Source organism: Coregonus clupeaformis, chromosome 33 (assembly GCF_020615455.1).
Source record: "Coregonus clupeaformis isolate EN_2021a chromosome 33, ASM2061545v1, whole genome shotgun sequence".
NCBI classification, from domain to species: Eukaryota; Metazoa; Chordata; class Actinopteri; order Salmoniformes; family Salmonidae; genus Coregonus; species Coregonus clupeaformis.
The window spans coordinates 20,356,951-20,382,604 of record NC_059224.1 but is presented as its reverse complement, the minus strand read 5'-3'; the positions used below and the strand labels follow the sequence as shown (position 1 = coordinate 20,382,604).

The following is a 25,654-nucleotide window of genomic DNA, read 5'->3' as shown; positions in this document are numbered from 1 at the left end:
CCGCGTCTCACAAAGACACTGCGGTTGGAACCAAAAATCTCCAATTATCCTCTGCAGCAGAGGTCAATCTGGTTCTTCCATTCCTGTGGCAGTCCTCATGAGAGCCCGTTTCATCATAGCGCTTGATGGTTTTTGCGACTGCACTTGAAGAAACTTTCAAAGTTCTTGAAATGTTCCGTATTGACTGACTTTCATATCTTAAAGTAATGATGGACTGTCGTTTCTCTTTGCTTATTTGAGCTGTTCTTGCCATAATATGGACTTGGTCTTTTACCAAATAGGGCTATCTTCTGTATACACCTTGTCACAACAACTGATTGGCTCAAATGCATTAAGAAATTCCACAAATTGACTTTTAAGAAGGCACAGCTGTTCATTGAAATGCATTCCAGGTGACTATCTCATGAAGCTGATTGAGAGAATGCCAAGAGTGTGCAAAGATGTCATCAAAGCAAAGGGTGGCTATTTGAAGTATCTCAAATATAACATATATTTTGATTTGTTTAACACTTTTATGGTTACTACATGATTCCATATGTGTTATTTCATAGTTTTGATGTCTTCATTATTATTCTACAATGTAGAAAATAGTAAAAGTAAAGAAAAACCCTTGAATGAGTAGATAGGTAGTGTACGTTTGTGAGTTATCTTGGACCGCTGAAGATCTTTGTAGTATGCTCTGAATGACAGGCAGACATCAGCTTGTGGATCAAAATGGCTCCTTTACACTCTCCTTGCATTATCTCTCTGTCTGGTACTCTGATTAAACACACATTCCTGCTAACAAAGATGTAGATAGGAATCAATAAAGGAGACAGAGAAAAAGAGGAGAAATGAAAGAGGGAGTCAAGACAATGAGAGACATGCAGGCTCTCTAAAAGAAGCTGTGAAAAAATACCCTGAGTGGCTATTGAGAGACGGGGGGGGGGGGGATAAAGGGAGGGGGGAAGATAAAGGGAGGAGGGGATGGAGGGAGGAAAAGTGCAAGGACTAGATAACAATGAGAATGGCATTGTCTAATTGATATATCAATGAAGAAGGTTATTTCCGGGTAATTTCGGGGCCATTCAGTGTGGCTGAATTGAATGTGGAGAAAGGCTGGATGGCCCTCAGAAACAGTCATTCAAGCCTGTACAAAAGACCATGTATTCAGCTCAATGCCTTATCTCCAAGGCCCAAATATTGTGTATGGTAAATGCTGCTTACTATCTGTGTCCTACAGCATTGCAGTTATGTTTGGTTTTATTAATGTTGGTCCAGATTTATTGTTATGGATTGAATCAGTGTACAGTATGGTATGACAATAATATGGGCTGAATATCTAGTAAATGCCAGATGCTGGTTCTTATTAATGTATTACAGCAATGTGTTTATATTTTTAGGTTCATGAATATAACGGACTGAGTTTCAGTCTGTTTAGATGTGTCTTGCTTTGTATTGAGGGCAACGGAGAGCTTAATTAATATTCAATTCCTCATGAGATGACTTACAGCAATAACACAGCCCAACTCCCTGGAGTACACCCAGCTTAAGCAGACGCACACGCACGCTCACACACAGACACACACACACCATATCTCTCTCCCAGAGCCAAGGTATATTATTTATTTATGAGCATAATGATTTCCCTTTTCATTTTCCATTTTCTGCTCAAGTGAATTCTCTTCTCTGCATGGCTGATGAATGGAACAAGTTTTAATTACCATGGTGATGATGCGGCTTATACTTTCCTAGGAACAGTGATGGAAGAGTGACCTCATCTCACCTCTGTGGAGAAGTGTCTGATCTAACTGATCTTAGTTCAGATGAACACATACCCATCGCTCTCATTGTGCATCTACTCGATAAGAGAGAGAGAGAGGAAAAGGAGAGAAAAATGGCAATAGCATTTGAATCAACATTAAATACAGGAACATTTCGTTAGAGTGATGTTGTCCATGCACTGTGTATGGAAACACATTAAGTTAAACAAAACCCTCTTTGTCACAATGTACGTGGTTGTATTCAGTGCTTGACTTGGACTGAAATAGGTGGCGGTACTCATTTTGGGTGGCGGTACTGTTTATATTTAAGTGCAGGAGCTCCACAATCATTTTGAGCTAATATTCTATAAGAGGAACAGGAGCTCAAGCAGTAGAACATTTGAGGTGCCGGTACTCAGCTCCGGTGAGCTCCTGCCCAAGTCAAGCACTGGTTGTATGAAAGGTGACTAGAGAGCAGAGCTGACAGCCTCGTAGTCTGGTTGGAGAGAGGAAGCATCTGGATTGGTTATCACCAGAACCACCTCCTCACACTTATCTAAGCCCAGGAATGTCCGGTAACATTATTTATGATCAACCTTAGATTACATAGCATTTATGTTAGTGACCCCTAGGTCACAAAGCTTAGTCTTCTCTATACCTCCTTCTCCTGTATGGCTGTATGGCTGGTCCTGTATGGCTGGTCCTGTATGGCTGGTCCTGTATGGCTGGCTCAGTTGGTAGAGCATGGCGCTTGCACGGCCAGGGTTGAGGGTTTGATTCCCGGGGCCACCCATACATAAAATGTATGCGTTAATGACTTTAAGTCGCTTTGAATAAAATTGTCTTCTAAATGGCATATATATTTTACTCAGTCTGTCAAGGTCTAGAAATATACTAGGCTCTGTATACTTTGGCTCAGCTAAAATACTATCCACAGAACAGTCTTTATTCCAGAGCTTTGATAGCGGTATCAGCCGTAAGTTGTTCTGCTATCCTCTGACAGAAAGCAGAGGGTTGTTAGCCTAGCTAGCATCAGCCATAGGAGAGGTGCCATTACATTACACCACTTGTCTGGAAGAGAGGGCATGGTTGTCAGATTTAGGGGAGGTGGATAAAATTATATATTTTATTTTAGGACAGCATGAGAAGGGTTTTAAGATATGAGCCTTGGGTGAAGATGGGCTCTCCTCCTCTCTTTCCCTCCCACACATCCCTCCTCCTTCCCTCCCCCTCCTCCTCTCTCTCCCTCCCACTCATCCCTCCTCCTCCCTCCCCCTCTTCCTCTCTCTCCCTCCCACTCATCCCTCCTCCTTCCCTCACCCTCTTCCTCTCTCTCTCTCCCTCCCACTCATCCCTCCTCCCTCCCCCTCTTCCTCTCTCTCTCTCCCTCCCACTCATCCCTCCTCCCTCCCCCTCTTCCTCTCTCTCCCTCCCACTCATCCCTCCTCCCTCCCCCTCTTCCTTTCTCTCCCTCCCACTCATCCCTTCTCCTCCCTACCCCTCTTCCTCCCTCTTCCTCTCATTCATGCCTCCTCCTCCCTCGTTCTCCTTCCACCTCCTCCTCTATGTCTCCTGTCCCACTCTCTAGTCCTGGCTTCCCTGTCTGTTGGCCGAGTTTAGTTATACCAGACGACTGCATTGAGATTTCACATTTCCATCCAAGGCCTCACGCTCAGACAGACATGGGCCTTCCTATCAATGGAACTGGCTGTGTGACCTAATTGACACTGTGACTGACTGACTGACTGACTGACTGAGTGACTGACATCTCAACCAACCAATAATTGGGTACCACCCAAAACAATGGTTCCCATTATTCAGCCAGTCATCAGCTAGGGTTGGGTATTAATCATTGTTCAGCCAGCCATGAAGCCAACATGTTGGACACATTAGGAAGCCATGCAGTGACTGGTGATATGGAGATGTGTGTCCAGATTGGCATGACAAATGACTACAGCATGGTACTGTAGCATGGCCATCAGTCTGATCTCTTTATTACTGCTTAGACTGGTGGTGTCTGGTAGAAGATCGAGTCTGGGAGGGTCTCTGTTCACTCAGTCTTCTATTGGTTTTCTATTCTCAGTCATGTTAGATATGAAGCATCTGTTAGATATGAAGCATCTGTTAGATATGAAGCATCTTTTAGATATGAAGCATCTTTTAGATATGAAGCGTAATTTACAGTAGGTTAGGTTCTTGTCCATCATCACCGCTTGGTGATCCACCACTCTAATCTCTCCTGTGTGTTAGGGAATGGACAAGACTCCTCTACATCAGCTGTCAGTCATCTTCCATAACACATGTCCATCCGTCAGAGCGTTGAGTGATGAAGTGTGTAAGCTTGCCTGTGTGTGTGTATGTGTGTGTATGTGTGTGTGTGTGTGTGTGTGTGTGTGTGTGTGTGTGTGTGTGTGTGTGTGTGTGTGTGTGTGTGTGTGTGTGTGTGTGTGTGTGCCTACTTTATATGTGTGTGTGCTCTGAGCCAGGATCTGTAGTCATGAGTGATGGTGTTGTCAGTTAGCAGCTGTTCCTGCTGGGTCCATCAGTAGTCTCCCTCTGTGGTCCCTCAGTCCAGAGCAGAGCTAGCATATAGGACAGTCTCCCTCTGTGGTCCCTCAGTCCAGAGCAGAGCTAGCATATAGGACAGTCTCCCTCTGTGGTCCCTCAGTCCAGAGCAGAGCTAGCATATAGGACAGTCTCCCTCTGTGGTCCCTCAGTCCAGAGCAGAGCTAGCATATAGGACAGTCTCCCTCTGTGGTCCCTCAGTCCAGAGCAGAGCTAGCATATAGGACAGTCTCCCTCTGTGGTCCCTCAGTCCAGAGCAGAGCTAGCATATAGGACAGTCTCCCTCTGTGGTCCCTCAGTCCAGAGCAGAGCTAGCATATAGGACAGTCTCCCTCTGTGGTCCCTCAGTGCCAACATGGCTGCTTTGCCACTACTGCACCACTGTGGCTCATTACTGCCCAGACACTGTCACGGTTTCGGCCGAGGCTGCTCCTTCTCCTTGTTCGGGCAGGCTTCGGCGGTCGTCGTCTCCGGAGTACTAGCTGCCACCGTTCTATGTTTCGATGTTTGTTTGGTTTTGTCTGTTTTGTTACACCTGTTCCTTGTTAGTGTTAATTATGCGTCCTATAAGTTCTCTTGGGTTTTGTCATGTGTTGTGTGTAATTGTTCGTTGTCATTTTGGGATGCTAGTTCGTTTATCTCTCTGTATTGTTTTTGAAGAGAGTTCCACACATTGTGTGCCTTTTGTTTGTACTATACCGGTGTGCGTAAAGTTTGCTTGCCTGCCAGGTTGTATTTAGCCGTGTTTGGCTTGTTCTTTTTGTCTTCACTAAAGACGTTAGTACGAAGCCTCTGTGTGTCCTGCGCTTGATTCCACACCACATCTACACTCAACCTTGACAGAATTACACACCATTCACCATGGAATCAGCAGGAGCAGCCGCACCTACCGAGATTATTGAGGAGCGCCTTCGTGGACAGAAGATCCCACCAACACTGGACCAAGCAGCGTGTCCAGGAGCCAGCGCCAGAGGTATCGCTAAAGGACATCAACCTCGACTGGACCTGGCCCACGGGGAGGAGAGACCCCCAGAAATTTTTTAGGGGGGGGCTCACGCCGTGGACGACGGGGCAGCAGGAGGCCGCGATAGAGCGGTCCAGCGGGTTTGCAGAGGAGGCCGCCAGGTTAAGGGGGCCACTGGTCACAGAGGAGAGGGAAAGTGTAGAGGCACGGCGAGAGGTACTGGGGTGTGTTACCAGTCCGGTCCGGCCCGTTCCTGATCCCTGCGTAGGGCCAGTGGTGTGTGTCCCCAGTACGGTCCGGCCTGTTCTTGTTCCTCGCATCGAGCCTGTGGTGCGCGTCGTCAGCCCGGCCCGGCCTGTTCCTGCTCCACGCACCAAGCCTATGGTGCGCATCGTCAGCCCGGCCCGGCCTGTTCCTGCTCCACGCACCAAGCCTATGGTGCGCATCGTCAGCCCGGCCCGACCTGTTCCTGCTCCACGCACCAAGCCTATGGTGCGCATCGTCAGCCCGGTTCGGCCTGTTCCTGCTCCCCACACCAAGCCAGTGGTGTGCGTCGTCAGTCCGGCACAGCCCGTGCCTGTTCCACGCCGGAGCTAGAGCAATCCGCTCCACCGGTGTTCAGTCCAGCTCCGCACAGCAGGGTCAGACCGGACCAGGGGTACTTTGGGGGGTTGGAGAAGGAGTGGGAATCATGCCCGGAGCCGGATCCGCCGCCAAGGCGGAGTGCCCACCCGGTCCCTCCCCTGTGGTGTTTGGTTGGCGCGGCCGGAGTCCGCGCCTTTGGGGGGGGGTACTGTCACGCCCTGGCTCTGGGGACTCTAGTATGTTGAGCCAGGGTGTGAGTTTTCATTTGTTTTTCGTTCTAGTTTTGTAGTTCTATGTTAGGCAGTGTGGTTCTCAATCAGAGGCAACGTGTATCAGCTGTTGCTTGTTGTCTCTGATTGGGAACCATACTTAAGCAGCCAGTTTTCCCACAGTGTTTGTGGGATCTTGTTCCTGTGTAGGTTTGTGTTTTGCACCTTTGGACGTCACGTATCGATTTGTTGTTTTTGTTCGTGTAACCATTATTTAATAAATATGTTCACCTTCCACGCTGCGCCTTGGTCCTCTGTATCCGACGATCGTGACAGACACATACAATCAGCAAGTTTGCTAATGTTTTGGCATACACATGCATACACACACACACACACACACACACACACACACACACACACACACACATACATACACACGCAAGCATGCACGCACATTACATACACACACACACAAATACGTGCAAACGCACACATACATTGCATGCACCAACCCACACACTCACACACACTCACACACACACACACACACACACACACACACACACACACACACACACACACACACACACACACACATATACACACACACACATATCACCCACACACTGCATGCACACACACTACCAAAATAGTTTGTCCCTTTTCTCAATAGTTCAAGCATATTGTTTGTTATTGTAATTGCGCCTTTGGGATGTTTTTGATTTCGTCTGGCTATTCTAGAAGACAAAAGATTAAGGCAATACACTCCCTTTCAACTCTTAAAAGGTGAAACATGCTTACATTCAAAAGGGGGAAAATACATATTGCATGTTTTGTTGTCCTTTATTGTTGTTTCTCAGAGCAGCTGTGGTGCCTCTGATGCTGTAGACAGAAGGAACATTATTCCTCTTTTCGTATCTGTTTCTTTCATTCACATCCAGCTATTCACATTAATGAATTCTAAATGAGGTCATCATATTTACAGTCTTAATGAGTTTCTATTCTTGAATAATTAAAAGCAGTTACTGGGTCTCCTTTTGGAAATTCAAAATAGGAATTAGGTCTCAGTTCAATCCACCATTCCTCTAGTGAACTGCAGCCACGACTATGTATTGTTTTTTAGTCTTTTCACACCATCAATGCTAGGTAGGTATTTTCTCCATTGGAGTTGGGAGGATTGGTTAACGTCATCTTAATCTCTTATGCAGCATTCCTAGATGACTAACTTACAGATCTCTTGATTCCCCTATTGTCTCTGTGATGTACAGACAGTTCAGACAGAGAGCCAAAGGCCAGTGTCAACGGAACAATGATGTGTTCTCTGAGAATACTTCTTGTTTCCCCACTTTTAATCAAACAGAGAGACACGTTTGCTCATTTATTGAAACAGAGCCTTTTAGTTTCAGTTTCATAATCTGAAAGACAACAAAAGGATCCCTGTAGACCACTCTGAGTGTTTGAAATGGAGTTAGCTAAGCTCTCCAAGGGTTATTTAGCACCGTTTGCTCTCGTTTTACAGTCACACACATCCAGCCATTATTCCACAGATGTTCTCCCCTGGCGTTACAGATCAAGTCCAAGTCCTCTTTCCCAACATTCCCATGGGTGGGGAGGGGAGGGGAAGAGACGGCCAGAGAAGCCCCATGCAGGTGCATCATGGCCGGGCATAAGAGGACAGGCAATGAACGTTCATCTGATGTGAATCCATCTGTTTTTATGTACTGTATTATACACAGTATGGTTCTCTTTTGATACTCTGGTGTGAGGATGATAAAATACATAATTCAGGAATAGAAAGGTGATTGTGTGGATTTGGAACAGGTTTGTGAGAGTGTGTCTGTGTGCTGGCATGCTATGGATAACCATGCTATGAATCAGGGGTTCCCAAACTTTTTCACTTAGGCCCCCCTTCCAGCATTGGGGAACATCTTGCAGGATCTCCTCCCAGGTCCAGGCTGTCTGCTCCTGGACACGCTGCTTGGTCCTCATTTGGTGGGATCTTCTGTCACGATCGTTTAAAGACTGGTCGAACCAAGGCGCAGCGTGATAAGCGTACATGTTTATTAAACGAATAAACACACGACAAAACAACAAACAAACGATACGTGAAGTCTTAAGGTACACACAACAAACATATACGGAACAAGATCCCACAACTAACAGGTGCCAAAAGGCTGCCTAAGTATTGTCCCCAATCAGAGACAACGAGCGACAGCTGCCTCTGATTGGGAACCACCCCGGCCAACATAGAAATAGACATACCAGATACTACACCATAGAAACAACACAACACGGAATATACACACCCTGACTCAACAAATAAACGTCCCCTGAGTCAGGGCGTGACAAAGGCACTGCATCGCAGTGCTAGAGGTGTCACTACAGACCCGGGTTCGTTCCGAGGCTGTGTCACAACCAACCGGGAGTCCCATAGGGCCGTGCACAATTGGGCCAGCGTCGTCCGGGTTAAGGGAGGGTTTGGCCGGGGGGACTTAACTTGGCTCCTCGTGCTCTAGCGACTCCTTGTGGCGGGCCGGGTGCCTGCAGGCTGCCTTCGGTCGTCAGTTGAACAGTGTTTCCTCCGACACATTGGTGCTTACGGGTTAAGCGGGTGGGTGTTAAGAAGCGCGGTTTGGCGGGTCATGTTTCAGAGGACACATGACTCGACCTTTGCCTGTCCTGAGCCCGTTGGGGAGTTGCAGCGATGAGACAAGATCGCAATTGGATATCACGAAATTGGGGTGAAAACAAAAAAACATTATAAAATAGTTTGACAACCCTGTTTGTAAGCTTTTACATTATATCAAACTCAACTGTTTATCTTTTCCAGTGATGAAGACATAGATGTCTCATGGTATAATAATAATCATTATTATTATTATTATTATTATTATTCATTACATTTCTATAGCACTTTTCATAGAATCTCAAAGCGCTTCAAGAGCAAATATCATGACAGATCAACCAATAGAGGTCAAGTCTTTGAAAGCTGCATCCTCCGAAGATGGAGAGGGTCAGTTCATGGCTTGAGCGAAGAGAGCTAGACAGAGGATGGTAGATGATGGTGATGAAGTCTGCTGATGATCTTGTAGAGGGCAAGTCTGGGAACCAGCCTGAGTCTTATAGCCACTGGACTTCTCCTCTTCCACTCTGTGAAACACACACTTGGGTGATGCCTCAGCAGCTCTCGTCGCCAGAAAGCTCACCACACAAAGTTCAGAATAGTAGCCAGTCGTCCTCACTACGAGCCCTCGGCCTCAGCACTGCTGTGTTCCTCTATCTCCCATTCCTTTCACGCGTCAGGTGACTCCTCAAATGATGTTCTCAGAAGATCGGGAATTGGCGGCCAGGTGAAACAAAAAAGATGATATGACGGGGTATGCAAAATAGGTCAACTTTGAGCACCTCTATTTCTGCGAACGTGTATGGAAAGTTTTGTTTAAATCAAAAAGTGATTACATTCAAATGGATCGTGTTGGACTATGCTGTGTGTAACCCCTAGTGTCTGGTCTGGACACATGCTTTTAGGTGTGGTCAACATGGACAGTTCTAGGATCAGGGGGGAGCAACAGAGTACTAGCCTGAATAATTACAGTACAGAGCCTTTCAGGCCTGCGGTGGCTCAGAGGAATCTCCATAGAATATGTCATAGAGAACACATACAACACACAACACTTATGGGTCAAAAGCTTTCAGTAAACTGAATGACCTCTGTGTGTGTTTGTGTCTCCTTGTCCTGTGACTCAGAGCTCTAGCCTGCCCAGACTACATTCGTATCCTGAGGTAACTTGCTCCAGTGGCGTCTGTGCTCCGCTATAGACTAGCCCTCCAGCTGAAACTGTGGCACAAATAGAGAAACAGAAGAAAACAACATGTCTGTCTGCTCTGGTACATGTTCATTTAGCCTAATGAGATTTCAACTGAAACAGGGAGCCAGCCAGTAAATGAATTGTGTGCTTTTAATATAAATTATTAGCTGTAGCATGGCCCAGCAAGCCAGATACTGTATGATGTGTTCACTGTTTTTGAATGTTTTGTATGTTTTGTTCTATGGTGATTTATATGCCTATCAGGTGCCCTGAGGAGGTGTTCAGGACGGAAGCTTCAGCAGGTGAATGTTCCTGTTGTTCCAGTCAGGTGTGTGTGTGTGTCTGTACATGGGTGTGTGTGGAGGAGAGAAACACCCGCGAGGGAAGAGCTTTGCTGAGCTAGATTGCACAGCAGGACGCAGTCCCAATGGAGGAAGGCATAGCACAGCGGGGAAACACACACACAGTGCACAGTGCTCAGTTTTCCCACTCATTTAGCCGAGAGCAGTGTCTCAGTGACAGTATTCTCCGAGCTGCATTCCCAATCCTCCCAGTATGCAAAACCAATCCAAATGGTTTCCCATTGGCATTAAATATGTATTAGCCAGCCCTTTCATCTATGGAGCTGAGGAGAGCTTTTGTGTCAGAATTCCTGGGGATGTTTTCTGATATATGCCACGGCCAATTTTGTATCTTCTTCTTTTAATTAAGAAGGAGAATGAGGTCTGTGGAAAGAGGGCTAATCTTTATTAATTGAAATTTCTGGGCCACTGGGTTGCTGGGGGGCTCGTTATAAAACACACACATCCGCCCACAGAGCCACGAGACGATCCATTTCTCCTCAATTAGCCTGGAAACCATCTGAAAACCTTTGGAAAAGGCGACTGTGAAATATGAGGCTTCTCACCATAACAGAATTGTTAGATTTCTGCCTGACATGTCAGTCTGTGGCAAGGCCTTTTCAGAATGAATAGGCCTGGGTGCGTTGCGGCGGCGGCAGGAGCGATGGAGGTGGTGCAGTGCTATAGGTGTGAAAGGCCTACATCCCTCAGCCTGTCTGTAAGCCGGCTCAGATGTTAAAGGAGGTCTCCAGGGTTCCATCTAGCTCCACGACAGGCCCATCAATCACCTCTCAGAGCGAAGGCAGGGAATGCACCTCCCGCGCCAACTCTGCAGCGAAACGCTCCCTTTCTTTCTCTCACAGTATTCCAGGTGGGCAATTCCCAGCGCTCCGACACACGGCGTTCCGGGCGTTCCGGGCATTCCGGCTCCCACTCCCTGCCGGCCTCGGCCCCGCGCCCGGCTGCTCCCTCTAGATTATCCCTCCATCTGTAATTAAACCCAGTCAAGGAGAACTGCTCTGCTGCTGCTGCAGACTGGCGACTAGACTGGAGCTCAGAGATGGGATGGCATCACACACACATGTATATTTCATCAGAATGACCTTCACCTGTCATCCTGCTGTCACTGGACTCACACTGTAGGTGAGGGTGTGTCTGTGTGGAAGGGCTGTATGTGTATGTGTCTATAAGCCTGCCTAAGTGTGCCAAGACACATACGTCAGCTCTGCGTGTGTGTGCTTGTATGAGTATGTGAGTCTGTGTGTGTGTGTGGTAGCTAAGATGTGTAAGCCCCGTGTAGCTCAGTCGGTAGAGCATGGCGCTTGCAACGCCAGGGTTGTGGGTTCGATTCCCACGGGGGGCCTGTTTGAAAATGTATGCACTCACTAACTGTAAGTTGCTCTGGATAAGAGCGTCTACTAAAATGTAAATGTGTGTGTTTGCAATGCATGAAAACAATATGCTACGACTCACCCTCTGCACCCTTTATCAAATTTAAATCAATCACATTTATTTTCTAAAGCCCTTTTTACATAATCAGTTGTCTCAAAAGTTATTTACAGATACCCAGCCTAAAACCCCAAAGAGAAAGCAATGCAGATGTAGAAGCACAGTGGCTACTGCATGTTATAAATCTAACATCTCACATGCATGTCACATCACTTCACCGTCCTCTCTCTCTCTCTCCGTCTCAGATCTGACCATTTAGATTCCTGTATTTTAGATTCCTAACTCCTGCTGGGCTGTTGGAATTGGACAGGATTGGAGCCTGTCACCATAATGGGGTCTGTGACCTGCCTTGGCTATCACAGCTGCAGCAGAGATGGGTGTGTGTTTTATGCTGTGAATTACCAAACACACTCTGCCACACTCCCTCATGGGCAGCGCCAAGCCTCCAGTAACGGATAGGGCAGGGGCATTCGACTCTTACCCTACGAGGTCCGGAGCCTGCTGGTTTTCTGTTCTACCTGATAATTAATTGCACCCACCTGGTGTCCAAGGTCTAAATCAGTCCCTGATTAGAGGGGAACAATGAAAAAATAGTTTGAGAGGTATAGGGGTTTGTTTATCATCCAGGCAGTGTACTGTACATTGATTATTTTAAACAACCACTGCATTAGTGGCATGTATATAGATTGATTATACATCCACAGGATGATCCTTTGACAAATACAATACCCTAGTTACAAAATACTTATTTTGATTAATCTCACAACAGAGCCCATCAAAATCAACATTTCAATATATCGATAAACTGGACCTTATACAGGACCCATGTGTAACACAAAGAAAAACATGTTGTGATTGGCCTTAACCTCTACGGGATCGGTGGCTCGTATACAGGACGGTTGAGCTAACGTGCGCTAATGTGATTAGCATGACTGTTGTAAGTAACAGCAGCTTTCCAGGACATAGACATGACTTATATTGGCAGAAAGCTAAAATTCTTGTTAATCTAACTGCACTGTCCAATTTACAGTAGCTATTACAGTAAAACAATGCCATGCTATTGTTTGAGGGGAGTGCACAACAACAAAAAACTTATCACGGCAACTGTAATCTTGCTCTGATTTGTCATCCTAAGATAAAATGTAGCATAGTTTTGTTTGATAAAATCCATTTTTATATTCCAATGTAGGAACTGGGTTCTACAGTTTGAACCCCTGCTGTCTCTGGCTCCACACCCACCCTGCCCGGCCATCTAGATGTGTGAAAGTTAGTGTATAAGCTAATGATCCATCATGTATGACATTCCTGGGAGTGTGTAAACTTACATTTTGAATTACCATATTATTTTTGTATGTTCTCTATAGTTATGTACTTGAAAATTTATAAATTGACCAATTCGGCACATTTGTGCAGACTTGATACAAAATAGTCCAGTATTGCAGTGCTTCACTGGATCAATCTGAAACTTTGCACTCACACTGCTTCCATCTAGTGGCCAAAATATAAATTGCGCGTAAACTGCAATATTATATTGTGGCCTTTCTCTTACATTTCAAAGATGACGGTTTTTTGTTTGTATTATCTTTTAACATATCTAATGTGTTATAATTTCACAATTCCACAAAATTCAAAGTGTTTCCTTTCAAATGGTATCAAGAATATGCATATCCTTGCTTCAGGTCCTGAGCTACAAGCAGTTAGATTTGGTGTCATTTTAGGCGAAAATTGAAAAAAATAGTCTGATCCTTAAGAGGTTAAACCTGACCATTTTTCTATTCCTCCAACAGTGGACTGTACTTCATGGCAGCTGTGAGTCACTAAGTGGACCATTCAGAGTGATGGTAATGACAGAGGACAGTCCAACAATAGCACCCATCAGCCATGCAATCACAAGTCAATTCAATAGTGGTAGCTTGTATGTTTATGTATGTATGTGAATAATAGAAGTTCACACTAAAATATAGATGTTGGATCTTAATTTGACCATTTTCTCGCAGGAGTAAAATACATTTTATTATAAACAAATTCTAACAGGAATTTAGTTTTGATAGGCCACAGTAGGCTATAGTTTAGATGTGAGATCTAGTGAGAGAAAGAGAACTCCAGGTTATGTCAATCACGAGGCTCATTTGATTTCATCACAGTGAAAAGACAGCTATGACGCAATGGTACTCCAAGTTTGCATATAACCTTTAATATAAGACAGCCTAATGACCAATAGTATTAAGCCAGTAAGACAGTAAGCTAGTAATAGCCAGTGGGAAGACATTGGTGTGAGTTATGAACTGCTAGGATAGTGAAAACCCACTTGATGCGTTTTCAGGAGCTGCTTTCTTGATTTCCTGATAGTTTCCCCCCAGTCATCATGTCACAGTCTGTTAAAAGAGAACATGGCAGTCACAGCAACAGCAGAAACACACAGACACGCACATACTACACACACACAGTACACACACACACACACACACTACACACACTCACACACACTATTCAACTCCCTGGTCCACTGCAGCTCCAACCACCGTTCTCTCCTCTCCGGGCCCAAGGCTAGGGGATACTGCGGTTAGAGGGATATGCAAAACGCATAGCCCACTGTAAACTGTGGAGCTTTCTTATTCAATAAGGCCCCTTTTCCCTCAGATGGTAAATCTCCTACTCACTATGTGTGGATCCCTTTGACGGGACTCATAGTTCACATACGTTAATGTATAGAGCAGAAGGAGGTCTGGAGTTTTGCGTGATGATTTTGCTTTGTCAGTGTTCTGCGGTATCTGAACTGAATCTTACCTCCAGGCTAGATTACTCCTTCATCAGCAGGCTCTCTCTGCAGTACTGGAGTCTTAGAACTGAAGTAAGTGTTGATTAGTTAATATACTGTAACTGAAGTACTGTAGGTGTGCCCAGGGCAATCAGATTTGGGATGAGAGTGGAGAAAGAGGGAGGAAGTGAGAATTGGATTCTCGACCCTGCTTTATTCAGCTGATACAAATACTCACCAAAGCATATTAAACCAGCTTACATCGCCATCCACCAAAACTCTGTGTGAGACAGAGACAGAGACAGAGAGATAAAGAGACACAGAGAGAGAGAGAGAGAGAGAGAGAGAGAGAGAGAGAGAGAGAGAGATAGGTAAAGGGTTTGAATCTGCATATTTTTGCTGAATGCAGCACCAAAATAAGGTGCAAAAACATGTATTCCTGGACACCAACTATGGCGCCATTGAAATACAGAGAATCTTTCTAACCCTGGAATAGAGGCATCTTCCCATCCTGCTTCATGGACAGGCAGGGTACCCAGTGGATTCTCTAGCAGCCTCCAGGAACATTGAATTAGGAGTTGAGGAAAGCACTTGATCTGTCTTCATGCTCTTTTAATTACACACGGCTGGGTGGGTTCCAATCACAGAGACCAACTGGTAATTCACACGTCAGGAGTCAGGACCACAACCTTCACCTCACTTGCCTGGCAGCTTAATATCAAATCAAATAAAAAATAAAATAAAATAAAATGTTATTTGTCACATGCGCCGAATACAACAGGTGTAGATCTTAATGTGAAAGGCTTACTTACAAGCCCTTAACCAACAATGCAGTTCAAGAAATAGAGTTAAGAAAATATTTACTAAATCAACTAAAGTAAAAAATAAAATAAAAAGTAACACAATAAAATAACAATAACGAGGCTATATACAGGGGGTACCGGTACCGAGTCAATGTGCGGGGGTACAGGTTATTCAAGGTAATTTGTACATGTAGGTAGGGGTAAAGTGACTATGCATAGATAATAAACAGCATGCTTCAGCAGTGTAAATGTAAATAGTCCAGGTGGCCATTTGATTAATTGTTCAGCAGTCTTATGGCTTGGGGGTGGAAGCTGTTAAGGAGCCTTTTGGACCTAGACTTGGCGCTCCGGTACCGCTTGCCGTGCGGTAGCAGAGAGAACAGTCTATGACTTGGGTGACTGGAGTCTTTGACAACCGCCTAGTATATAAGTCCTGGATGGCAGAAAGCTTGGCCCCAGTGATGTACTGGGCCGTAGGGCACTACCCTCTGTAGCGCCTTACGGTCGGATGCCGAGCAGTTGCCATACCAGGCGGTGATGCAACCGGTCAGGATGCTCTCGATGGTACAGCTGTAGAACTTTTGAGGATCTGGGGACCCATGCCAAATCTTTTCAGTCTCTTGAGGGGGAAAAGGTGTTGTCGTGCCCTCTTCACGACTGTCTTGGTGTGTTTGGACCATGATAGTTTGTTGGTGATGTGGACACCAAAGAACTTCAAACTCTCGACCCGCTCCACTACAGCCCCGTCGATGTGAATGGGGCCGTGTTCGGCCCTCCTTTTCCTGTAGTCCACGATCAGCTCCTTTGTCTTGCTCACATTGAGGGAGAGGTTGTTGTCCTGGCACCACACTGCCAGGTCTCTGATCTCCTCCCTATAGGCTGTCTCATCGTTGTCGGTGATCAGGCCTACCAATGTTGTGTCATCAGCAAACTTAATGATGGTGTTGGAGTCGTGCTTGGCCACGCAGTCGTGGGTGAACAGGGAGTACAGGAGGGGACTAAGCATGCACCCCTGAGGGGCCCTCGTGTTGAGGGTCAGCGTGACAGATGTGTTGTTGCATACCCTTACCACCTGGGGGCGGCCCATCAGGAAGTCCAGGATCCAGTTGCAGAGGGAGGTGTTTAGTCCCAGGGTCCTTAGCTTAGTGATGAGCTAATATCACCCTACCCTACCTAAACAGCCCTGAGAGGGAAAGGGTTGGGTGGAAGACAGAGAACAGACCAAAGAGAGAGGGAAAGAGAGAGACCCGAAAGGGAGAGATGGAGACATCTCCCCTCCCTCAGGGCAGCATAGGGTTAATGCAGGGAGTGCATGCCTACACACAGGAGGCCAGAGGCTGCTGCCAATCATTCCACAGCAGCATTGCTCACTGTATTTAAATAAACCCAAAGTGGAGTCTGAGGAAAATCGCCAACTACCACACAGGTGCCGGTCTGATCCCCCTTTATATGACTGTAACTCTAATGTGCATCTCATAGGTAGGGCTATGATAAACAGCTAGGGCGCAGAGTTTATCCTGGCCAGGCCACATTCTAAGGAAAAACTCCCGGCTCTACTGTTATGATGTTTATGTTACCAGCCTTGTGCTTTCCCCAGAAGAGTGAGATCTGATAACAGTACACAGTCCACCTCTCATGACTTGAATTGGTTGCAAAAGACTGCAGAGCTCTAGCGGTCAGCTGATTTAGATCATTGATGATATGCAGTGTGAACATACTGAATGATTAGTCTCGCTTGCCAGCTGAGCTTTGGGGTTTTGCCTTACCTACTACAGCTGGGTAATGTGCCAGGTATCAGAAAGAAACAAAGTGTTACAGCTTCAAAGGTGTGTCTCTCACAAGTGCAGTAGTTGAGTATGTGGTTCTTCCTGGGGGCGATGTATCTGCGTGTGACTGGGTCACAGTGGGCCTGTCAGTGCTGCTGACGCCATGCAGCCAGCCTCTCACTAATAGGATTTGGACATTGCCCAGTCATGCATGCACGCACACACACACATACACACACACACACACACACACACACACACACACACACACACACACACACACACACACACACACACATATACACACACACACACACACAGGCACAGGCACACACATGCTCTGTTCTTGAGAAGGGAATGTTTAAGCTGGTACGGTTACTGTTACAGTCCAGGGGATTCTCTCTCACGTCCTCTACCTCTCTCTTTCTCTTTCTCTTTCTCTCTCTACCTCTCTCTTTCTATTTCTCTCTCTCTCTCTCTCTCTCTCTCTCTCTCTCTCTCTCTCTCTCTCTCTCTCTCTCTCTCTCTCTCTCGCTCTCCCTCTCTTTCACCCTGTGTGGGCTATTTCTAGCAGAGAGGCTTGCTTCAGATGTGTATTTCAGTGTAATCTCTTGGTTTAGTGTGAAATGATGTAACCTAAAGGCAATGTCAAGGTGAACTAGTCTAAATGTGTGGTTTCCATCCCCAGTGCTTTGTGATACTGTACTTATCCCCACTAAATGAATAGAGCCTTGGAGGGTTCCAGCAGGGCTGGCCAGACGATCCCTGAGAAATGGAGCGGAGTCTGACAGAACAGAGGCAGTAATCATAGGCAATCTTCCGCTCTGGGACCCTCTACTCTGGCCTAGGCAGACCCTGGAGATGCTTTTCTTGCCCAAAACCTGTGATTTGATATCTTCTCCCACAGTGAAGGGCTCAGATGCAGCAGGGCACCACAGAACACAGCAGTAGGGCAGTAGAGGATGAGAGAGAGGTTATTTTCACAGAGTTAGAAGATTGGAGACTGATTGTCTCATTTACACCTCACCACCTCTCCACCACTCTTATTCTCATGGCTCTCTCATGCAAGGCCTTTCTCTCTGCCCTCTGTCTTAAAACCCTGTCTTACACACTCATCACAAAGATAATCAGCTGCTACTATCTTTCATGGTTCCGAAGGCCAGAACTGAAATGGGAAAAATATTATTTCCCATTAATGCTCCTTGGTCTTGCAAAATACTTTAAAACTGGAGGAGAGGGTATCGCTTGTTGGGTTTAAAGCTCTGACAGAGGACAATGTTGTTAACCATTGTGATTGTTTTTAATGTATTATATTGTGCTCTTTGTATGTACACACTAACGACTTCCTGCTGACCTCTTGGCCAGGTCCCCCTTGCAAAATAGATTTCTAACCTCAAAGGGTATTTTCCTGGTTAAATAAAGGTGAAATAAATAAGGTTATCCTCACCTAATGTCCCTCTACCTGTAATAACTAGGCTGAAGGTAAACCAATGATAGCCATCTACAGGAAATGTATTTATCTGACTGAGGTTGTGTGTGTAGTGGAGCAGAAAACATGGACCCACCATACTGCACTCTGAGTCTACACTGCACAACAGGTCGTCCCGTGTCTCGTCTGTCAGTACGTGTCCCATAATCCCCTGTTTCTGTAACTGATCTAATGACCCTCCAGCTCCTGTGACAGAGGACTGAAGTCTGGGAATGGGAGGGTAATTGTATGTAAAGCCTCGCATTTGAATCCACATAGAAGGATCTTCCAATTGATACCCACAGAGCAAGGTTTAGACCTATACAGATGTAGGATCTTTATTTGAGCCAATTTGCTACAGTGGGAAAATAATCCTGCAGCAACAGGAAATGTGAATTATTATGTGGATTATAATTAATGGACATTTTTGTAGGGGTTGATACATTTTTTGTTAGGGCAAATCAAATCTGAAATTTCAAAGTGGAAATTACAAATGTAAGAATACTTTTTAAAAACAGCTTTGCAGGAAAATTCTCAGCAACAAAAGAGTGATCAAATTAAGATCCTACATCTGTACAGTGATGGGGTCAGAGTCAGGCACTCAAACCCCAACAAACACCCTCATGTGTAAGCACAGTTGTCCCTCCTATTCTATGTCTGTGCAGACTTCAATTATACTTTGTGTGCGTGTGTGCGTGTGTGTGCGTGTGTGTGTGTGCGTGTGTGTTTCTCAGGACATTTCTGTGGGTTTAAATTGGGAGGATCCTGCTTGTCTGGGCCAGGCAGAGTAGACTAGAGCCCAGTCCAGACTGACACACAACAGTGTGTTGTAGTAATGACTTTTCCTCTCTTTAAGAAAGCCTGCCGGACTGAGCCTCACCAGTGATGTTCTCTCACCATGTTTGTATAGGCAGCCATGAGAGCAGGAGGAGGAGGAGGAGGAGGATGAAAAGTCTTGCAGTAGTACTGGGGAGCTGATGTTGACCATGTATTGTAACCATAACATTACCATGGTTCCTTTATGGGAGCTGATGTTGATCATGTATTGTAACCATAACATTACCATGGTTACTCTATGGGAGCTGATGTTGACCATGTATTGTAACCATAACATTACCATGGTTCCTCTAGGGGAGCTCTAGGGGGTGAATGCTCTTTCATTTCCCATGTGGCTTTGCTTTTAGGGAGTTTCTCTGTGTGGTTTTGAAGTACATTATCTGACTATGTGAACTATATGCAAATGACAAACCCTGTTGTGATTTCAATATATACTGTGCATCTTTAGGTTGCTCTGTGGTTTGGTGTGGATGTCTGTTTTTCTCTATGGTATGTGTTCTCCCGTTACAATGATGCAATGCTCCCAGGCACAGGCATTAGTCCTATAGGAGACCAGCGCTCTGCTGCCATCTAGTGTTAGCCTGCATCTGCCCTGATATTGGGACTGGGAGAACCTCACCTGTGTGTGTATGTGTGTGTGTGTGTGTGTGTGTGTGTGTGTGTGTGTGTGTGTGTGTGTGTGTGTGTGTGTGTGTGTGTGTGTGTGTGTGTGTGTGTGTGTGTGTGTGTGTGTGTGTGTGTGTGTGTGTGTGTGTGTGTGTGTGTGTGCGTGTGTGTGTGTGAGGTAGCTCATTACTGAGAGTCTATATTAGTGAAGGAGGTCAGCCAGAGTCAATGAGCGTGCTCTAATTCTTCTCCAATTCCCTTGTGCTCTGCCACTTGTCACACATTTGCATATAAATTGCTTTAGATATGATGTTCCTGGTAACGGTTTAACGGCTACTTGTTTATAATTTATGAACGCTTTTGCCATTTGTAGGCACAGTAGAGCTTTATAGATATCCTTTGATGCTCTGAAGAATTTTGCAGGTGTGTGTGTGTGTGATTCCTCGCTTCCATATTTGTCCATGCATGTGTGTGTGTGTGTGTGTGTGTAATTGTGTGTTTCTGTTTACTCTTCGACTAACCCTCACCCTTCCCTCCCTCCCTTCCTCAAATCAAAACTCTCTATCTCTCTTTCTCTCTCTCTCTCTCTCTCTCTCTCTCTCTCTCTCTCTCTCTCTCTCTCTCTCTCCATCCCTCCATCCTCTCCCCCTCTCTTTATTTCTCTCTCGCGCTCTCTCTCTCTGCTCATTTCCCAGTCCTAGTTAACAGATGGTGCGGGTAGCCCTGTCTCTCTCCCTGTCTCTGTATCACTGTGTCTGTGTGTCTGTCTGTGTGGTAGTCAGCCTCTGTGGTAATGATCAGTATTCAGTACCAGTCTCTGGTAACTGGCCAGTCTGGACAGCATGTTGGCCCCATAGACCCTGGAGAGATCTCTACTCTAGCAACTAGCAACCACTGCCTGTCTGCCTGTCTACCTGTCTGCCTCAGTGCCTCACTGTCTGCCTATCTGCCTGTCTACCTGCCTACCTGTCTACCTGTCTACCTTTCTGCCTGTCTGCCTGTCTGTCTGCCTGCCTGCCTGTTAACCTGTCTGCCTCAGTGCCTCACTGCCTGCCTGCCTGCCTGCTTGTCTGCCTGTCTACCTGTCTGCCTCAGTGCCTGCCTGCCTGCCTGCCTGCCTGCCTGTCTACCTGTCTGCCTCACTGCCTGCCTGCCTGCCTGTCTGCCTGCCTGCTTGTCTGCCTGTCTACCTGTCTGCCTCAGTGCCTGCCTGCCTGCCTGTCTGCCTGCCTGTCTACCTGTCTGCCTCAGTGCCTCACTGCCTGCCTGCCTGTCTGCCTGCCTGCCTGCTTGTCTGCCTGTCTACCTGTCTGCCTTAGTGCCTGCCTGTCTTCCTGCCTGCCTGCCTGCCTTTCTGCCTGTCTGCCTGTCTGCCTCAGTGCCTGCCTGCTAGCTGGGCTTGCAGCCTTCTTATGTGAAGTGTCTATTCACTCAATGAGGGTAATCAAACACACACACACACTGTCTCTCCTTTGTCTGTCGCTGTCTCTCCATAGATGGATAGAAAGAGATTAGTCGATGAAACGTGTACTTGTGTTGTTCAGTTTTAATTTGTCTGTCCTGGCTGATCGTTAGCCTCAGGAGGATCGTATGGTTCTCTGTGCTAAAAATAACCAAGTGTCCTGTTTCCAATCTGTTGAATGACTAAGTGGAGTACCTGATGGGTTTGTGACAGCAGTGTCTATAGCAGCTTCTGGTCAAACCTAACCTAAAGGCCCACTATTACGGAAGAGAGAGAGAGAGCGTGATGATGGAGGATGAAGGATATTTTTGAGGATTAAATACTTGGAATAACAGTGGAGGTCCGAAATTTGATTTAGAGAATCCTATTTCTTCATAGATTACATAGTCTTATCTTTATGCAGAAGGGTGCTGCCTGGCAGGGAGAGCGGGGTGTGTCACAATTTGGCACCAAAATGAAAGATGATTTGGTTTTTAATTAGGCTAGTGGCTCTCAATTCCCCATATGAGGTCAGAGTCAGACACATACACACACAGAGACACACACACAAACACACTCTCTTTCTTTCTCTCGCACACACACACACACATGCGAGAGAGAGAGAGAGAGAGAGAGAGAGAGAATCATGTATCTCCCAGTGTTCCAGTAATTTGGGGCTCATTTAAAAGCAATAGGGTGTGAACAGCTTGGCACTAAATGCTCTAAGTGCAGTAGTGTGCGTGTATGTGTGCATGCCTGTGTGCATTTTTGTGCTGCTTTTTTAAATGTTTGCTATTAGAGCTACTTCCAGCATATTGACCGTGTGTAAATGTTGTGACAGCAGGTCTAAACAGGATGCAGCAACAGAGTTGTGGTGTGTGTGTATATGTAGAGTTGTGTTGTGTGTCTATGTAGAGTTGTGGTGTGTGTCTATGTGGAGTTGTAGGGTGTGTCTATGTAGAGTTGTGGTGTGTGTCTATGTAGAGTTGTGGTGTGTGTCTATGTAGAGTTGTGGTGTGTGTATATGTAGAGTTGTGTTGTGTGTCTATGTAGAGTTGTGGTGTGCGTCTATGTAGAGTTGTGTTGTTTGTCTATGTAGAGTTGTGTTGTTTGTCTATGTAGAGTTGTGGTGTGTGTCTATGTAGAGTTGTGTTGTGTATCTATGTAGAGTTGTGGTGTGGATCTATGTAGGGTTGTGGTGTGTGTCTATGTAGAGTTGTGGTGTGTGTCTATGTAGAGTTGTGTTGTTTGTCTATGTAGAGTTGTGGTGTTTGTCTATGTAGAGTTGTGGTGTGTGTCTATGTAGAGTTGTGTTGTGTATCTATGTAGAGTTGTGGTGTGTGTCTATGTAGAGTTGTGTTGTTTGTCTATGTAGAGTTGTGGTGTGTGTCTATGTAGAGTTGTGGTGTGTGTCTATGTAGAGTTGTGGTGTGTGTCTATGTAGAGTTGTGGTGTGTGTCTATGTAGAGTTGTGGTGTGTGTCTATGTAGAGTTGTAATGTTTGTCTATGTGTACAGGTTTGTCGCTGCTACAGCTGTGTAAGGCTGCCCGCCACTGTTCCTATAAACTGTAGGTTTTTAACTGGATTGAACAGAAACAGTAGGTATGAACAGAAACCCAGTGACTGGATGTGATTGAGTATGGCCCTCTGTCTCCTGTGGTTGTAGACTCCATAACTGTCCTATATGACATCACTTCTGTGGTTCTAGTCTCCACAACTGTCCCATATCAAATCTAATCTAATCTAATTTTATTGGCCACATGCGCCGAATACAACAGGTGCAGACATTACAGTGAAATGCTTACTTATAAAAAAGTAAAATAAAACAACAACAAAAAAGTGTTGAGAAAAAAAGAGCAGAAGTAAAATAAAATAACAGTAGGGAGGCTATATATACAGGGGGGTACCGGTGCAGAGTCAATGTGCGGGGGCACCGGCTAGTTGAGGTAGTTGAAGTAATATGTACATGTGGGTAGAGTTAAAGTGACTATGCATAAATAATTAACAGAGTAGCAGCAGCGTAAAAAGATGGGGTGGGTAGCCATGATTAGCTGTTCAGGAGTCTTATGGACCTAGACTTGGCACTCCGGTACCGCTTGCCGTGCTGTAGCAGAGAGAACAGTCTATGACTAGGGTGGCTGGAGTCTTTGACAATTTTGAGGGCCTTCCTCTGACACCGCCTGGTATAGAGGACCTGGATGGCAGGAAGCTTGGCCCCAGTGATGTACTGGGCCGTACGCACTACCCTCTGTAGTGCCTTGTGGTCGGAGGCCGAGCATTTGCCATACCAGGCGGTGATGCAACCAGTCAGGATGCTCTCGATGGTGCAGCTGTAGAATTTTCTGAGGATCTGAGGACCCATGCCAAATCTTTTCAGTCTCCTGAGGGGCAATAGGCTATATGACATCACTGCTGTGGTTCTAGTCTCCACAACTGTCCCATGTGACATCACTGCTGTGGTTCTAGTCTCCACAACTTTCCCATGTGACATCACTGCTGTGGTTCTAGTCTCCACAACTGTCCCATGTGACATCACTGCTGTGGTTCTAGTCCCCATAACTGTCCCATATGACATCACTGCTGTGGTTCTAGTCTCCATAACTGTCCCATATGACATCACTGCTGTGGTTCTAGTCTCCATAACTGTCCCATGATGTGACCTCACTGCTGTAGTTCTAAACTCCATGGCTGTCCCATGTGACCTCACAGCTGTAGTTCTAGTCTCCATAATCGTCCCATGTGACCTCACTGCTGTGGTGGATTGTGGGTGCTTAGGCCTGTCAGTGAGTCTGTGTGACGCTGTAAGCCCCTTCCCTCCCAGGGGGTTCATAAGAAGAACAGGGGGGACTTGCTGGTCCTGTTTTAACTCATCGTCTGTCCTCCCTTGCCCTCTGTCTCTTTCCACCCTCCCTCTCTTTCTCTCTCTTTCTCTCGTTCCCTCTGTCTGTTTTTTTTTCTTAATCTTCTCCCGATTTACAAACCTTAACCTCACTGAGTGACTCATTTAAATAATTGTTCCTTTTAGCTGTATCAAGTTACTCCCCCCCATTTAAAAATGAAGGCCTTTACAAAGGAGAGAGGGAGTAAGAGAGAGAGAGGGAGAAGGAGAAGGAGAAAAATAACAAAAGAGAGAGAGAGAGTTGGATAGTTGGAAGCAAGAACTTGAAGAGCCCTGTAATTTGGTTGTGATTTCCATGACAGACAAATGACTCAATATGAGTTTGCGGCAGGCAGGCAGCCCCTGTCAGCTCCTAGCACCCAGCAGCCAGCTGGGCCGTGGGAGAGGCTGGCTGTGGATCAGTTTTTTGTTTTTAGGTGGGGCCCTCTCTTTCTGTGTTACAACAGGAAAACACCAGTCACCCTTACTGGACCGGACCTCGAAGAGAGGAGAGGAGAAGAGAGAGGACGTCCCACTGTGGGCTTTCAGCTGTGAAAGAGAGAGAGAGAGAGAGAGAGAGAGAGAGAGAGAGAGAGAGAGAGAGAGAGAGAGAGAGAGAGAGAGAGAGAGAGAGAGAGAGAGAGAGAGAGAGAGAGAGAGAGAGAGAGAGAGAGAGAGAGAGAGAGAGAGAGAGAGAGAGAGAGAGAGAGAGAGAGAGAGAGAGAGAGAGGGAGAGAGAGAGAAGAGAGAAGAGACTATCTGTGTGTGTAAGAGAGAGAGAGAGAGAGAGAGAGAGAGAGAGAGAGAGATAGCCAGACAGTGGGGGTAAAGATACAGAGAAAGGGAGAGAGTGGCTGAGTTAAAGGAAGAGTTAGCCAAGCCTAGCATAGCATGTAGCTAGCCCCCTCCCTCACCTGGAGCAGATCAGATCTGTGCTTCATGACTGGACCTCTGTTACTCTGCTGCTCTGCTTCTCTGCCAAGCCATGCATTGTTCTGTAGTCTACTGTACTCTACTTGTTGCTCACGCTCTGAGAGAGGTACACACAGTTAGCAGGAGAGTTACAGATCATTTCCTCTGAAACACTTGGACTGTCCGTGGCTCTATTATAGTGGTGAGTACTATGTAAACTGTTTTGGGCTTTCTTTCATTTAATTTCAGGGGAAATCTTCTCTCTTCTTTCATGTATTTGTATTGTCAAATATTAAAATACTTTGGATGGAGAAATAATATAATCAAAGAGTTGTGAACAAAGTGAAAGAGAATTCACCAGAGGAGTTGAGTTACTATGAGGTCTTGTGTTGTCACTTTGAGACATACAGAGAAACTTTAGCTTCAGACATATAGAAGGAGTTTCATGGTGAGTGTAACTGAGTTGGAGTGAGATTATTGTTGGCTGAGCTGGTATGTTAACTGAAACTTTGTGAAG

General features: G+C 45.9%; 1 protein-coding gene across 3 annotated transcripts in view; it reads left to right on the top strand.

Moving 5' to 3' along the window:
- The window catches only part of LOC121548771 (SAM and SH3 domain-containing protein 1), a 312,171-nt gene that overhangs the window by 136,005 nt on the left and 150,512 nt on the right, over nt 1-25,654 (top strand). The window contains exon 1 of one of the 3 annotated variants that reach the window (XM_041860323.2): nt 25,067-25,339. The exons of the other annotated variants lie outside the window; for them this stretch is intronic. The gene's annotated coding sequence lies outside the window, so the exon portion shown is untranslated. Of the gene's footprint in view, nt 1-25,066; nt 25,340-25,654 lie in introns of those variants that run through there. 3 annotated transcript variants of the gene reach the window in all.